The following is an 8,008-nucleotide window of genomic DNA, read 5'->3' on the forward strand; positions in this document are numbered from 1 at the left end:
CATTTTTGTGATTTGGCCAGGATTTTGCAGGGTCGTATATCATTTTTTCAAGGTTTTTGTTTCCTGTGCGCCTTTTTATCCATCTTTTGCGAAGAATGGAGGCTGTGTTGGAGTGTTTTGGTGGTATTTTGGGTGCTGGGGCACCATACAACTATACAATTTGCAGAAAGAGAAAGCTTAAAACCATCAGAAGAGTGAAAGCAAAAAGAATGATTAGATGGAGCTGGATGACATGTACAGCAGCGTGTGGTAAGCAACATTCTTCTGCTTATGACATATATAGCTAGACCTATAACGACATGTACGCAAAGCCTTGACATCATATCCAGGAGATAAGTCAGTAAATTCAAGTTAAATCACAGGCTTCACTTATCCTGTGCAAATGTGCCACACGAAATTCAGATGCGGGGAGGGTAATTTCTAAATCACCCGAGGTCCCCAGATAATACTAATCCTGTGCGAATAGAGCTGAAGACAGATGTCAAATGTCAGTGAAATTTATATTATGCATTCTACTTTGATATATATCATATAATTGTGCATAGCCAAAATTGAGCACATTTGCATAAGTTCACAAGCTTAAATCTCTGGAAATGCATCAAGGCAAGTATCCAAATTAGTAGTTATAAGCAAAGTAATATCACTTTTTAGGGTGTGCGCTTAAAGAATTGTCTTAGTCCCTGCTAAGAACACTTTGAATGACAACAAAAGTATGTAGTCTTCCATCTCATCTCTCTACAGGTTCAGATAAAGCCCAGCAATAGGTGGATTTTTTAGAGTACAATCATGCACAATGAGAACAAAAATCTGCCCTACTGCACCGTTATAGAAGAAATGATATTTCCTAACCACAGTATTTAAGAGTGCACAGTCAGTCAGGGAGGAGCTGCTCTCCAGGGCATCAGCAGCATACGCAGTCATCTAAAAGATTTCACATCCATATAGCATGGAAAAACTCAGTGAATCAACAGCTTACATGTCTCTTTAAAGAAAAAAAAAATCAAATGAATGAAAAAAAAAAAAGTCACAAGAACCAAGACTGGCAAAAATGACAAGAGCTAATACAGTTGAATGTTCTTCATGACTTTTCCTAATCTTTTGAGAACTGACTATAAACTAAATTTGAACATTGTTTCTTCAAACACTGAAAAACAAACCTGTTAGGGGTTTAAGAAACACAAGTAAATGCAATGAATTCTCACATACAACATTTTTTTGATTGATTTATACATTGTAGAAATACACTACACGTCTGCCACTTTTTGATTTCAGTTTGTTTTATTGTATTATTCTAAAATACATTCTCACTGGGGTCGAACTGACCCCAAACAAACATCTCTATACACGATAATCACCTTTATGAAATGTACATGCTGATAAAACAGACAGTAAAAGCCTCAATAATATGTCTACTGGGTTTTGATGAGGTCAGTGGAACATATTTCACAAATCTGAAAAGAAGATAATAGGTTAATTTAGAAATTACTATTTTTTACTTTTACACAAACAACATTGGAGTCTCTCTGAAAAGACTGCATAGTCATTCTCAAGAGAACAGTAAACTTTACAATTAAAACAAAACTAGATAAATATATTTTATAGAGAATTTTTCTCATCTGCATTTCAGATGTCAATAATGTTTACATTTTTAATTGTTATGAGCACATATCATAAAACATTAAATATACATCTGACTGTGAACTAAACCATGATAGAGAGTTGTTGCGAGCTGTAATGTGACCTCTTGTGTGTTTACAAGTGCTGGAGCACATATGCAAATAGCCAAAGCTTCAAAACAGGTTCAAATGCATAATTTCTGAAAGAATCTTTAGAAACTAAACTAAAATGCTCATGCACTGATATCTACAATGGAGAACGTAGCAGAATAGAAGCACAGTCGTTCCAGGGTGCAGCGAACCACCTGTGTCAATATTGACACATCTACTATTGATCTACTCGGTACAATCCAAAAGGCTCAGTTTGTGTCCTGAAAGTGTTGTCATTTAGCCTCTTAAAGCAGTGTAAAATGAATGTAATTCACATTCAATTGAAAACAAAAAATAACCAACTAAAATAAGTGCATATAAGTGTGTAAACAGTAGGTAAGACAATGATATAAAGTACTTGACTGTTCAATAAACAGCAGATCCATGTTTAAATAATCTGATCCTTGCATTTGGAAGATAAACATTAGAAAGGTGGAGTTGCTTGTTGCTTAAAATGGATTACCCAAAAAGAAATATACCTGGATCAGGTTAGGGTTAGAAATAGGAACACAGTTATGATAGTTTAATAAGAATGTTCCACAACCAAAAAAAAAAAAAAAAGGATGTTGAACTAGGAACAAGTCCTATTAGGAAATTAATGCTGTGAATAGAGTAATAAAGACGCCCCCTAGTGGACACGAATGAAACCTGCAGAAAGGCCCTTCTTTTCCAATCTGTAGTATAGAAGATAATTGTACTGTATGTTATAGCCTATATTACATGTAGTATATTATGATATTTGTGATATATTATTACAAACCCTTCAAATCCACATTAGTTTATAAGAAGCATGAAAGAGGTTTCAGTATTGCTTAGTTTGCGTCGATTGAACGTCATCTTGGATTCCACCCACCGACCCTAAAAAAAACACAGAAAAACAGCACCAAAGTTCAGAAACAACCTGTCTGTAACTTAATATCTCTCAGTGTAAGTTAAAAATATATTCAAATCGGTCAAGCATAATGTGCAAATTGCAAAACAATGAGAAACTTACTGAAGCATCGCTGTGCTTTCTCAGATCTTTTCAACAGGACATAAGCTGCAACGATGGTGATAAGGGCAGCTAAAAAACCTCCGATCACGTATCCGATGAGCTTTGCATAGTATGAATCATTCTCTGAGAGACAGAGAGAGAGACATGAAGGCAATTGTCTGTTCACTCACATACACACTTTTAATTGCTAGTAACATACCGTATACATAAAGGTTTCCAATTTTGTCACCGTAACCATTGACCCTGCACAAAAAAACTGTGCCGTTGTCATCTTCTGATGTTCCTGCGACTTCCCAAACAGCTACATCTCCACCGGATTTTTTATAACAGTAAGCTTTCATTGACTGAGGAAAGGAGAAAGCATTTAATATCGTTTAGGGGCTATGGAAGCTCTCCACCACTGCATAAAAAATAAAAAAGGTAATTACAACTTTTATCTCACAATTCTTTTAACTTTTTTGCATTCCTCCGAGAAACTTTGCGTTCGCTCGCAAAACGTTTATGTTCTTTGCATGTGAACGCCAAGTTTCTATCGCAAACATTTTGCGAGTGAACGCAAAGTTTCTCAGAGGAATGCAAACTTTTTTGAGAGGGAACGCAAAGGTTTTGCATTGATTTGCTAGAATTGCATTGACTTATTATTTCTCATCTCATATGTGTTTTCTTCACCATATCCCTTGAGGAGCTTCATACTAAGGGGACATGGTGGTGGGAAAAACATGAGATGGGAAGAAAAATAATAAGTCAATGCTTTTGCATTCACTTGCAAAATGTTCCTTGCAAAACTTTGGGTTCTTAGTGAGTGAACGCTAAGATTTACTAAACAGACCAAATTAGCGCAATTCCAAAACAGTGCCGATGGGAGTGGAAAGTTCTGCGCATGATCTACCGACGATCTGCAAATTAAAGGACACAGACGCAGCCAGATAATTTCCATAAGAGCAGCGCAAATTAGCGTTTGGTCTAAGACATTCTTTTTTGGGGTGGTAAATAATGGCGCAAATACCAGTAAACTGACTAGCGCAAACCTTAGTAAATCACATTGCTTGATTCATTTAAATACTCTCCTCCCATAAATTTTGCGTCTGAAAGGGAAACTCCTAAAAAAATGCATTTGAAATAAGGTTAGCCCCAAAAATAACCACACCTCTTCAGTGCTAACTTTTCAACCCATGAATTTCCATAAATTTGTGACACCCAGGAAGTGAAATAATTTGAACACTTTCTATTGCATTGTGGAAAGTGAAGTAAATAGAGTGGTGCAGGTATGACGTCAGAACCTGGAAGTCTGATTCTCCGCTGTTTCCGAGATTTTCCTTTTTTTTTTTTTTTCTTAAATAAGGTCTGTGGTAAACATAACTCGACTGTACTTTGATGTTTTGTTCTACAACATAAACTGCATACACTCGCACCCCAAGTTACTTATTAGAAACGTAACTCAAATCTTGAAGGAACCAGTGGCTAATTATTCTTCCAGATTCTGACACCATACCTGCACCACTCTATAATCACATTTCTTTTCTTTTTTAGGGCCCGAGCACCGATGGTGTGAGGACCCTATTGGAATTGCTCAGCCAAAATTTTTTTCTTCTCCAAAATGAATCACATTTTTGAGGGCCTAAACGTTCTCAAAAACTCATGAAACTTTGCACACGCGTCAGAAGTGGTGAAAATTTACATCTGATATGGGTTTCAGAATTAGGTGTGGCAAAATGGCTCGATAGCGCCACCTACAAAAAAGCGCCCTTCGTGCTACATTTCACGTACAGTTCTGAAATTCGGTAGACAGATGTAACAGCCCAATACCTTCAAAAAAGCCCCTGGGTGCAAAGTTTGTAAACCCAACAGGAAGTGAGATATTTTGAATTTTCTCTACAAAATTTTGGCAGTTTTTGCCATTTCCACATGTTGTACTTTAACGAACTCCTCCTAGAGCTTTAATCAGATCAACATCATATTTGGTCAGTCTAATCTAAAGGCCTTTGAGACGTTAAATTGCGAAGATCTAGAGTTTTCGCTGAAGGGCGTGTCCATGGCGGCCTGGCAAATTTCGATGTTTCGCAATGAAACAGGAAGTTGTTGTAACTCGGGCATACAATGTCTGATCTGCCCCAAACTTCACATGTTTTATTAGAGTCCTGACCTGAAGACATCTATATGACAATATTCAGTTACAGTCATAGCGCCACCTGGGGGCAACAGAAAATTACATGTTTTACACTGTGATTAACTCCTCCTAGAGATTTAATCAGATCAATTTCATTTTTTGTAAGTCTAATCTAAAGGCCTTTGTGACGTTAAATTGCGAAGATTTACAGTTTTCGTTTAAGGGCGTGTCCGTGGCGGCATGACAAAGTCTGTTGTTCCGCCATGAAAAAGGAAGCCGTTGTAACTCAGGCATACTATGTCCGATCTGCTCCAAATTTCACATGTGTGATAAGAGTCCTGGCCTGAACATATCTATATGCCAATATTCCGTTAGTCATAGCGCCACCTGCTGGCAACAGGAAATGGCATGCTTTACACTGTAATTCCCTCCCAGAACCACAAATTTAATATGCCACAAAGTACCAAACATACTAGAAACACGTTAAATCATGCAACACTTGGCTAAGTGTTAATGTATGCGATAAACGCCATGAAACAGGAAGTTGTTGTAGCTCAGGCATATGATGTCCGATTTGCTCCAAACTTCACGTGTTGGATAACAGTCCGGGTCTGAACACATCTATATCGCAATATTTGGTAATGGTCAAAGCGCCACCTGTTGGCAGCAGGAAGTGTGGCAATTCGAAATGACTTAATGGCATAATTCTCCTGTATTCATTCGCTTACATGCATGTCGACCACTGTTCTCTGTTTTCCTAAGGCCAACGGGTGGCGGTGAGCCCGGGTGCGAGGGCCCTTTCATCGCTGCTTGCAGCTTTAATTTTCTTTTTTTAATTGTACAAATTGTAGTGTCGTTTGCTTTTGTCAAGCTCACTCATTTAACCTTTCATCCCTATTTCAAAGCATCCCAGGATGCACCACATGAATGTGCAGAGCTGTAGGCTAATCTAGGCAAAGAGTGGCTTAAAGTTAGTTTTGATGGTTGATCACAGCATTTGTGTCGTTTCTTAGTTTTGACGACACCATTATTATAAAATGTTGAAAATAGTCAAAGATTTAGTAGGAGTGTCCTAACTTTTGCTATACAGAATATGTACTACAAGAGGTCAGTTCTTCACCTGAGCGGGTAAGTATTTGGTTTTGTCTCCTGGACAAGACACAGAATCATTGACCTTTGAACCCATGATGTAAAATCGGATGTTTTCCGTGTTCAGGCCAATGTAACCACATTCAAAGGTGACAGTTTTCCCGGTCTCCGAGGTCAAATTTTGAGGAAGTACAATGGGTGTCAATGTCAGGCCTAATGCAGAGGAGAGAAGCAACAGATCACAGCATAAGATGGAGGCTGATTTGACTAAGAAATATTCTAGTGACCACACCTACACTCTTAAAAATAAAGGTTCTTTATTGCCATCGATTGTTCCATGAAGAAGCTTTGACATCCATGGAACCTTTCCATTCCACAAAAGGTTCTTTTAAGTGGTTCTTTTAAGAACTGTTCACTAGAGGTTCTTTAGGGAACCAAAATTATTCTTCTACGGCATCACTGTGAAAACCCACTTTTGGAACCGTTGTTTTTAAGAGTGTATACACAAAATAGCCAATAAAGTCAATATAAAAAATCCATATGAAATATTAAATTAAAGGGCAAATGTTATAAAATGTTATAAAATACTCTCATTTTGAGCCATTAAACAATACAATCTTAATACCAACAGCTATTTGTATTGTTCAATTACAGTTTTTCAGCTTTAAAAGTCAAGGGTCTTTAACAATCCAAGCATGCATCTTTCATAATGACAGTCATATGAAAACACACCGTTTGTAAGTGAAGCAAACTGCAGCACTAAGATCAGAAGCCTCATCAGATGGACATCTGTTTGGATCTTCATCCTTCCCATTTCATCAGTTGTCACAGGGCCACGAAAAGCCCTCTCTGCTGGTGCAATCCCTCGAGCGATCGCTCAGTAATGGAGTGGATGAAAGCCGTGCTCGTTCTCAGTAGACACTGCGATGAAACACACCGTAGAGGATGGAGGATGCTGATTTGCAAGGAAATCTTCCAAGAAAGTTTTAGGCTGGGCTGGGACATACCCCTATTCCAACCTTTACAGCAGCGCGTGTCGCTCTCTTTACACTTCCTTGTGTGTTTAGCTCTGATTTCTTTATGCTTTCCCTTCCTCCTGGCATTACTGAACTACTATTTGAGTATAAGGCATTTTACTGCCAAAACAGTGAAGATGTAAATTTACATCAGCCAGATTTTTTCCACCCAGCATTGGTTCAGTGGATGCTAAGCAGTTTTTATGGATGAAAGAGTTATCTTACAAGCATTCAGATTTCATGTGTTGCATTGATTTGCACAAACTTATAATAATAAACAGGAGAATGAAAGAATACGAGTAAGAAATTAAGAATGAAATAAGTGAAAATTAGAGCTGTTAACATACCAGGCACATAATACACATTGAATAAATGCACAGTATAATCTGATATAGCCATGTGAAATAATAATAACAATTAATAATGATAATAACAATTAACATACACAAAGTTATGCAAAATTCTAATCCACGTGATACACAAGATGTTTTTTGTGTCAGAATTAATACACAGATAAAAACACACATTTAATTTGAACATATTAACACATATTTATAAATAAATGTTACATACTCTACCGTTCAAACGTATGGGGTTAAAGATCAGCATATTAGAATGATTTCTGACAGATCATGTGACACTGAAGACTGGAGTAATGATGCTGAAAATTCAGCTTTGATCACAGGAATAAATTACATTTTAAAATATATTCAAATAGAAATCAGTTCATTCAAATTGTAATAATATTTCACAATATTACTATTTTTACTGTATCAAATAAATGCAGCATTGATGAGCAGAAGAGCTTCTTTCAAAAACAATAAAAAATCTTACCGACTCCAAACTTTTAAAAAGCATTGTATAAAAATATAATTTATATATTTAAAAAATGCTGATGCTTTTATGTCAAGTTTCTAAAGCACAAAAGTAACCACAAATTATTACTGTTTTTAATAAAAAATTATGTCTTTATTTCAGTATTTAAAAGGCATATATTAACGGGCAACATTTAGATTTTGTTGAAAAGATTTGAAAA

Source organism: Chanodichthys erythropterus, chromosome 2 (assembly GCF_024489055.1).
Source record: "Chanodichthys erythropterus isolate Z2021 chromosome 2, ASM2448905v1, whole genome shotgun sequence".
NCBI lineage: Eukaryota > Metazoa > Chordata > Actinopteri > Cypriniformes > Xenocyprididae > Chanodichthys > Chanodichthys erythropterus.